The following is a 10,391-nucleotide window of genomic DNA, read 5'->3' on the forward strand; positions in this document are numbered from 1 at the left end:
TATTTTAATAGTACTTCATTTGACATTCTCTTTACATAAATTATACCATTAAGTAAGAGGAGAGTCAGATTTATTGTAAAACTAATGGAACTGGTGCTTCTTTAAGCTCTTGGGCCTCTGTGAGTGCTGGAGTTTATTGAATGTTTTGGGTAGAGATCGGAAGCCAGATTGCAATTATTTGGCTAAACAAACCTGACAATACAGGTACCTAGATTACCAAGGCTACTACATATATTTTTTTCATTCTGAAAATATGTTCACTTTCATGCCCCATTGTGTATTTGTTCTGTGTCATTCTTTTTCTCAAATAGAGCTCTCCAACTTTCATAAGATTTTGGTCTCCTCAAACCTAAATCCTTATCCTGGGGGGAAAAATGAGATTAAAGATCTCTGCTAAACCGATCACTAATTTATAACATAGAACGCTTATATGACTTATCTATTGCCATTTTCATGCTAATAACCCTCAAAACTCAGTGACATAGAACAATCAGCATTTGTTTAGCTCAGGTCTATAGGGGAGTGATTTCATCTAGGCTCACTCACAAGCCTAGAGTCACTGTCAGGAAGCTGAGCTAGGATGCCTTTAGCTTTGATGACTGGGGTGACTTGGCTCATTCCACATGTTTCTCATCCTCTAGTGGGCTATACTGGGAATGTTCTCACAGTAATGGCACAGAGAAAGGGTAAGTAGAGGAAATACACACTAACTTGTTCAAGCATCTCTGTATCCCATCGACTAATGCCTCATTGACCAAATCAAATCATATAGATGGTGTAACAGAATCAAGGGGGCAAAAATGACTTGTTGTAACTTTGGAAATTGTTAATTAGGATATATTCCGTCCTTACCTTTTAAAGATACATATTGAGATATTTGCTGTTGAAATTACATGAAGTCTTGAATTTGCTTCAAAATACTATAAAGAAAAGGAAATGGATGGGATGAGATGAAGCAAGACTGATAATGAGTTGATAAATTGTGTGGCTGGGAGATGAGTACACGGTGTCCATTCTACTGTTCTCTTGACTTTTGCACACATTTCAGGGGAGGCTTTATCAGTCGTTTATTTCATTAAGCATATAGGGGATATTTTTAGCAATAATGTACCTTTTTACTTATAATTGTGTTATTATAATATATAATGTCTAGAGAAATTTGGAGAATATATATTAGCTGATAAAATATTATTTAATTGTATTTAAAAAGAATATATGTCTTATCCAATACATATCTTTAAGGATATGTTTATTTCTGGTCAATTTCAACATGAGTTTGTGTATTAACAGTGATTTATTGAGTACCTTCTGTGCACCACGCCCATTTCTAGGCTCTGGCCATAGAGAATGAAACAGATGAATGGGGTTTCTGATCTTGAGGTTTTCATGGTTGTATTAGTCTTCTATCACCGCCTTAACAAAGTTCCATAATATTGATGGCTTAACCAGTACGAAAATAATATCTTGTAATTCTTAAGTCAGAAATTCAATATGGGACTCATTGGGCTTAAATCCAGGTGTTGGCAGGTCTGCATGTCTTTCTGAAAGCTCTAGGGGAGAATCAGCTTCCTTGCATTTTCTATGCTCTAGAGATCACCCACATTCCTTGTGATTCCTTTCTTCCGTCTTCAGAACCAGCAGTGTTGCACCCATCTGTGATTTTCTTCCACAATCACATGTCTATCTGAATGACTACAGTCAGGAAAGTTTCTCTACTTGTAAGGGTTCCTGTGATTAGATTAGGCATACCTGTCCAATCTAGGATAATCGCTCCATCTCAAGGTCCTTAAATTTAACCACATCTAGAACCACATCCCTTTTTTCATGTTAGGTAACGTATTTCAAGTTTCAGATCTGAGAATGTTGACATCTTTGGAAGGCCATTTTTCTGCCTATCACAATAGGTAAATGCTGGGAAGAAGCAAATTAATTAATTAGATAATTAAGCAAAATAGACACTTTCAGACACTGATATATACTATAAAAGTCTGTAAAAGAGTGATACAATAGTCAATGATTTGCAACTTGTGTGTAAGCGAAGGCCTCACTAAGGAAGGGACGTTTAAACTGAGGCTTCTGACAAATAGAGATCACCTTGCAAAGTGATGTAGGCAGGTAATTCCCAGTTAAGGCAAAGCTAATGTAAAAGTCCAAGGTGGGAGAATAGAAAGAAGGCAAATGGGCTAGGTCCTAGAGAGCTAAGGGGAAAGTAGCATTTCATGAGGTTGGAGAGTTAGTAAGAGTCCAGATTTGTTGGCTTATTTATTGTCTGATTTACCCTGTTGTAGGTTCTGAACTTTGTACAAATTGCCAAGGAAAGCTAAGTAGAGAAAGGAAATAATCTGATTTATGTTTAAAAGTAATATCTGGCTGCTTGGTGGATAATAAACGGTAGCTTTCTGTTCTCCATAGCACCTATCATGACCTTGGCTGTTAAGTCCTAAATTAGTAATTTAATTAAAATTCCTATGTTATTTAGCAAAATACTCTTTGTAAATTAATATGTTTAAGTTTTGAAAATAATCCAGTATGAGATTTTGGAACTGATACTGAAAAGCTAAGTAAAATTGGATGAACTTAATTATTTGTTTTAAATAAGAACTACATTCTTCCTTCAGTAGAGATAATTCTGATATTTGGTATTTACTCAAAGGTTCAAATAGGAATATGAACAATGTATGTACATATATTTTTAACAAATCCTAGTATATGGGATATGTCATCATATTTTTAAAGCTAAAGAAGAAAATAAATTATACACTATGCTGTTGTTTCAAAACTATAGCTATTGTTTAAATTTATAGGGATACGGTAACAATTTTACAAGGTTTATTTTGTATCTATAGATTAAAATTCATAGAAATGGCAGGAGCTGGATGAAAGCAACAATATCTTATCAGCATGTACACTATTTTGATGAATGGGAGAGAATGATCCATGTTTATGGCATACACTGTGCCAAACAGATAAACTGTGGAGATTTCTGTTGTAATATATTCTGCTCAAAGGATCAGCCTGTAGGCCAGGCACGGTGGCTCACGCCCGTAATCCTAGCACTTTGGGAAGCCGAGTTGGGCGAATCACAAGGTCAGGAGTTCGAGACCAGCCTCACCAACATGGTAAAACCCCGTCTCTACTAAAAATACAAAAAAGTAGCTGGGCATGGTGGCAGGCGCCTGTAATCCCAGCTACTCAAGAGACTGAGGCAGGAGAATCTCTTGAACCTGGGAGGTGGAGGTTGCAGTGAGCCAAGATCATGCCACTCCACTCCAGCCTGGGTGACAGTGCAAGACTCCATCTCAAAACAAAAAACAACAAACAAACAAACAAACAAAAAACGCACAAAAAAATCAGCCTGTAAGCAGTTATGTAATTGGGGTAGTTTAGGTGGTAAAAAATTTGCACACATTAGAAGGTAGTAGATAGAGAGAAACCAAAATACCAAAGTTTACTACAGAAGATGTGTATTAACCTCCACCCCTGCCCTACTCATCCTATCAGAACCAAGGTACCAAGTTCACTTTTTTGGCAATAAAAGGTTCTAAAATATATTCTCTTACATATGGCTTCAATATATATCCATCTGTCTAGGCTCCATGATACACATATATATCCAGCCTAGCACTCTGGTGAGTTTTGGAAACTTGATAATATCAAATTAAAATTTAGGATGTACATTTTGAGAAATAAAATTACAGTAGAATTTTGAAAAATTATATTTTTATTTGCAAGATGGATACTTTTAACAAATTATTGTATAATTACATGAAGATAAGTTTGCAAAATTCATAATTTTGAAGTTATGTGCTTTAATACAATGTGAAACCGATTTTTATTTCTATTGAAGCCATCAAGACATGTCTATATGTGTGTGTATGTGTGTGTGTGTGTAAAAGGTTACAGAATAAGTTTATAACCACACACTCCTAAGGAAATTTTTGATATAATATTTGTCAATAATTAAAAACAAACATAACCTAAATTTTAAATACAAATCCCCATTATCTTTGGGCACCAGGACTGTTTCTGACGCAGTTCATGTTTACTGTACTAACAGTTATGGCATTTCCAGTTTCCTTCAATAATCTGCATTCAAAATAATAGCTAATTCATTGGAAATAGACATTCTTTCTGAATACTCCTGTAAAATTAAAACAATTAACCCATCATTATGGAAGAATGTTTTTCCATACAATTTGAACAGAATCTATTATTGCATCAGCTTTCCATAAATAAAGATATAACAGAAACTAAAGCATTTTCTTTCGCCCTCTACCCCAATGAATGAATAAGAAGAAGTGACACTCAACAAAGTGCTTTATTTTCTACTTCCTTTTTAATATCCTCTTGGTTTTCTGAAGACCAAGAAAAAGTAATAGAGCAATTAATCATATGATATTCCTCTCCTGACAGCACTGGCCTCTTATTATATTTATCGCTGTGCTACTAAGCCTCTTTCTGCAACATCCTCTAGCTTGTCACAGCTTTCCCAGTAACTCTACATGCTATCAATTATTGAGCACAAGCAGCACTATGCATCCCTTCAAGGATGATTATTTAGGAAGAGAAATCAATAAACAGAAAGTCCATTAAAACCCATGTAGTAATAAAAGATAACAGGACGATTATAATCTGCCCTGTACCTTGCAAAAAAGGAGTTATCAAAAACCAGTTAGAGTTAACTTGCACTGGTAACATAATATTTATTTATTTATTTATTTTTTATTTTATTTTATTTTATTTTATTTTTATTTTTTTGAGATGGAATTTCCCTCTTGTTGCCCAGGCTGTAGTGCAATGGCCCAGTCTCAGCTCACCGCAACTTCTGCCTCCCAGGTTCAAGCAATTCTCCTACCTCAGCCTCTGGAGTAGCTGAGATTACAGGTGTGCACCACGACACCTGGCTAATTTTTGTATTTTTAGTAGAGATGGGGTTTCACCATGTTGGTCAGGCTGGTCTCAAACTCCTGACCTTAAGTGATCCACCCGCCTCGGCCTCCCAAAGTGCTGGGATTACAGGCATGAGCCATCGCGCCCAGCCTATATTTTTTAATAGTAAAGCTTTATTACCTGAAGGCTCCAACTTGCTAATAGATTCTTTGGAGGGGATACAAGTTTGTTTTCCAGTAAGAGAAATTTTAAACTTTCAAATCTTGTTTGTGTCCTCTTTTATTTCATTGAGCAGTGGTTTGTAGTTCTCCTTGAAGAGGTCCTTCACATCCCTTGTAAGTTGGATTCCTAGGTATTTTATTTTCTTTGAAGCAATTGTGAATGGGAATCCACTCATGATTTGGCTCTCTGTTTGTCTGTTATTGGTGTATAAGAATGCTTGTGATTTTTGCACATTGGTTTTGTATACTGAGACTTTGCTGAAGTTGCTTATCAGCTTAAGGAGATTTTGGGTTGAGACGATGGGGTTTTCTAAATATGCAGTTATGTCATCTGCAAACAGGGACAATTTGACTTCCTTTTTCCTGATTGAATACCGTTTATTTCTTTCTCCTGACTGATTTCCCTGGCCAGAACTTCCAACACTATGTTGAATAGGAGTGGTGAGAGAGGGCATCCCTGTCTTGTGCCAGTTTTCAAAGGGAATGCTTCCAGTTTTTGCCCATTCAGTATGATATTGGCTGTGGGTTTGTCATAAATAGCTCTTGTTATTTTGAGATACGTCCCATCAATACCTAATTTATTGAGAGTTTTTAGCATGAAGGGCTGTTGAATTTTGTCAAAGGCCTTTTCTGCGTCTATTGAGATAATCATGTGGTTTTTGTCTTTGGTTCTGTTTATATGCTGGATTACGTTTATTGATTTTCATATGTTGAACCAGCCTTGCATCCCAGGGATGAAGCCCACTTGATCATGGTGGATAAGCTTTTTGATGTGCTGCTGGATTCGGTTTGCCAGCATTTTATTGAGGATTTTTGCATTGATGTTCATCAGGGATATTGGTCTAAAATTCTCTTTTTTTGTTGTGTCTCTGCCAGGCTTTGGTATCAGGATGATGCTGGCCTCATAAAGTAAGTTAGGGACGATTCCCTCTTTTTCTATTGATTGGAATAGTGTCAGAAGGAATGGTACCAGCTCCTCCTTGTACCTGTGGTAGAATTCAGCTGTGAATCCATCTGGTACTGGACTTTTTTTGGTTGGTAAGCTATTAATTGTTGCCTGAATTTCAGAGCCTGTTATTGGTGTATTAAGAGATTCAACTTCTTCCTGGTTTAGTCTTGGGAGGGTGTATGCGTCGAGGAATTTATCCATTTCTTCTAGATTTTCTAGTTTTTTTGCATAGAGGTGTTTATAGTATTCTCTGATGGTAGTTTGTATTTCTGTGGGATCAGTGGTGATATCCCCTTTGTCATTTTTTATTGTGTCTATTTGATTCTTCTCTCTTTTCTTCTTTATGAGTCTTGCTAGCGGTCTATCAATTTTGTTGATCTTTTCAAAAAACCAGCTCCTGGATTCGTTGATTTTTTGAGTCTCTATCTCCTTCAGTTCTGCTCTGATCTTAGTTATTTCTTGCCTTCTGCTAGCTTTTGAATGTGTTTGCTCTTGCTTCTCTAGAGGACACAAACAAATGGAAGAACATTCCATGCTCATGGATAGGAAGAATCAATATGATAATGGCCATACTGCCCAAGGTAATTTATAGATTCAATGCCAGCCCAATCAAGCTACCAATGACTTTCTTCACAGAATTGGAAAAAACTACTTTAAAATTCATATGGAACCAAAAAAGAGCCCACATTGCCAAGTCAATCCTAAGCCAAAAGAACAAAGCTGGAGGCATCACACTAACTGACTTCAAACTATACTACAAGGCTACAGTAACCAAAACAGCATGGTACTGGTACCAAAACAGAGATACAGACCAATGGAACAGAACAGAGCCCTCAGAAATAATACCACACATCTACAACCATCTGATCTTTGACAAACCTGACAAAAACAAGAAATGGGGACACAATTCCCTTTTTAATAAATGGTGCTGGGAAAACTGGTTAGCCATATGTAGAAAGCTGAAACTGGATCCCTTCCTCACATTTATACAAAAATTAATTCAAGGTGGATTAAAGACTTAAACGTTAGACCTAAAACCATAAAAACCCTAGAAGAAAACCTAGGCAATACCATTCAGGACATAGGCATGGGCAAGGACTTCATGACTAAAACATTGAAAGCAATGGCAACAAAAGCCAAAATTGACAAATGGGATCTAATTAAACTAAAGAGCTTCTGCACAGCAAAAGAAACTACCATCAGAGTGAATAGGCAGCCTACAGAATGGGAGAAAATTTTTGCAATCTACTCATCTGAGAAAGGGCTAATATCCAGAATCTACAAAGAACTCAAACAAATTTACAAGAAAAAAATCAAACAACCCCATCAACAAGTGGGCCAAGGATATGAACAGACACTTCTCACAAGAAGACATTTATGCAGCCAACAGACACTTGAAAAAATGCTCATCATCACTGGCCATCAGAGAAATGCAAATCAAAACCACAATGAGATACCATCTCACACCAGTTAGAATGGTGATCATTAAAAAGTCAGGAAACAACAGGTGCTGGAGAGGTTGTGGAGAAATAGGTACACTTTTACACTGTTGGTGGGACTGTAAACTAGTTCAACCATTGTGGAAGTCAGTGTGGCAATTCCTCAAGGATCTAGAACTAGAAATACCATTTGACCCAGCCATCCCATTACTGGGTATATACCCAAAGGATTATAAATTATGCTGCTATAAACACACATGCACATGTTTGTTTATTGCGGCACTATTCACAATAGCAAAGACTTGGAACCAACCCAAATGTCCAACAATGATAGACTGGATTAAGAAAATGTGGCACATATCCACCACGGAATACTATGCAGCCATAAAAAATGATGAGTTCATGTCCTTTGTCGGGCCATGGGTGAAGCTGGAAACCATCATTCTCAGTAAACTATCGCAAGGACAAAAAACCAAACACCGCATGTTCTTACTCATAGGTGGGAATCGAACAATGAAAACACTTGGACACAGGAAGGGGAACATCACACACCGGGGCCTGTCATGGGGTGGGGGTGGGGGATGGGGGGAGGGATATCATTAGGAGATATACCTAATGTAAATGACAAGTTAATGGGTGTGCAGCACACCAACATGGCACATGTACACATATGTAACAAAACTGCACGTTGTGCACATGTACCCTAGAACTTAAAGTATAATAAAAAAATTAAAAAGAAAAACTTTCAGATTTTGACAGACCACGAGAGCAACAAAACCACAGCTTATTAGTAATTTTTCTGGGCATGAGTGTCAATGACTGAAATACTCTGATAGGTCTTTTTGAGGCAGCCCATTCACTTATAATTAGGGAGATTCCAGAAAGAATTAATGTCTAGAAAAAGTTAATATTTGCTAGACAATGTCATAGTCATTCAAGTACATCTCAATCTCAAGTTACTTCTCAATATATTGGAAAGGCACAATGAGACAGTAGGTCCCTTAAGCAGGAAGTTTTCTTCCAGAGGTCACCGGGTAATACTTCAAGTCCTTTTAAGTGCTTGCATCCAGAATATTATTTCAATAAGCAGCCTCTAAACTGTTATTATTGCTTCTTTCTACCACTGAATGAAAGGTGTCCATTCTGACGAGTGCATTGATTGTGAGGTTAATAGCATGACACTTTGTCAACAATTCACCTTGCTCTGAATATTCCCAGACAATGGAGCGGAAGAGGAGTACTGAGTCATTTCTGACTAGGCAGAGGGCATATTTCATAACAGAGACTTAGCTCCCTTGAGATTCCCATGACTACTCATGTTCTTCATCCTTCATATTACATAAACCTGAAAAATATCAAGATGTCTGGCTTCATTCAGCAGTATCTGCCTTAACAGAGAAAGACTAGATTTTCGACTTATGAAGGAAAGTTTTAGTGTCCATTACAAAATAATAAATATTCATGTTTATATTCTAGAATAGCAGGGATCAGATGGGTTTTGAAATCACTTACAAGCATGTGAAATTATAAATGCCAGGATACAATATGTGTGAGTACACAAATGGCTTTAGAATTTACTGTCTGGACCAAATAATCAATGATATCCCTAACACGATTATTTTTAATGTTTGTGTTAGCAGTAACTGTGATACTGTTTACAGTTCCCTGGGATGCCTAAATGGAGTTAAACACAGGTGTACCTGTAATATGATAAGGAAAAGGATCATGAGCAGTTTATGTCCTCAGAGTTTCACATATAAGGATACCATGTCTTTCTGATAATAAAGCTTTGCTTATTTCTATGTTGATATATTTGGTAAAAATACAGAAATATGACTAAATTTTCTGGTCATATTGCATTAAAAGGCATAATTTCAATTCAGTGTTTGTGATTCTATTACCGTTTCTTTAATTTCATTTTATTTTTCTCCGTAGTAAGTAATAAACCGTGTTTAAATATAGTAATTGCAAAGAAAAAGATAAAGTCACGTGCATGCTCCCAGGTCAGTCACTACAATGATGCTATCTTGTTTTCTCTTTTTCTAGAAATCTCAGGCATAAAAGACATTGGAACTAAGAAATGTGTTGATTAAAAAAATATAGGAAGTGACAGCAGGAACACAGTAGTACCTTAATTACCAAAGCCATTTCTAACTTTGGGTGTCAGCTAATACTTATTCTGCCTAGGTGGTGTTCTGATTTATATGAGTGTCTGAAAGATGTAATGTCTTTCCCAGAGGACTTTATTAGAATCTAATGATTCAACTTGAATGCAGAAAACATAAAAATGTGTGTGTTCAGGAAAGGCAGAAGCTGGAGGTAAGTTGTGGGGAGACACACTTAGTGAGACAGATGAGTCCAGGCCTGAGGCACCTCAACCCATCCACATTCTTATTCCACTATTAGTTTTATATTTTCTTCATAAAAGCAAGATTTTTTTTTCTCAGAAAGATATATGTGCTTTTCATGTCTGCATTCTGATAAGGAAAATAGTCAAGAGAAATCATGAAAGTATTAAAGAATGGCCACTAATTGAATTACTTTAGACAATAAAAATGCAGCTGTTCTTTGCACCCAAATGAGTGTTACCATTCAATTTTTCAAATAAAGTTAAAAAAGGAGTAATTTTTGCTCACAAAGGGAGTGATGGTTTAGTAACTTTAATATTGGGAAATTCAAATTAGCTTTATGCAGCATAGTCCTTGAAACAAAACCTGGAAAGAATTCTATTAGACTTCTACTATCCTAGTAGAAAGCAGAAAGAGCAATACTACATGAGAACACAGGGGAAAAACTACACAACATTGATCTGGGAAATGATTTGTTTTAGATTTGACACCAAGAGCACAGGCAACAAAAGCAAAAATAGACAAATTGGATTATATCTAAATA

The 10,391-nt window shown here is 36.4% G+C and overlaps 1 long non-coding RNA gene across 1 annotated transcript; it reads left to right on the forward strand.

Annotated features, from left to right (window-relative positions):
• Positions 1-554: 554 nt before the first annotated feature.
• On the forward strand, positions 555-10,134 carry LOC101130662 (uncharacterized). The gene is made up of 2 exons (XR_175413.4): positions 555-686; positions 9,546-10,134. It is a non-coding gene; the product is annotated as an uncharacterized lncRNA (long non-coding RNA).
• The last annotated feature ends 257 nt before the right edge of the window (positions 10,135-10,391 follow it).

This window comes from Gorilla gorilla, chromosome 13, assembly GCF_029281585.2.
Source record: "Gorilla gorilla gorilla isolate KB3781 chromosome 13, NHGRI_mGorGor1-v2.1_pri, whole genome shotgun sequence".
In the NCBI taxonomy this organism is placed as follows: Eukaryota; Metazoa; Chordata; class Mammalia; order Primates; family Hominidae; genus Gorilla; species Gorilla gorilla.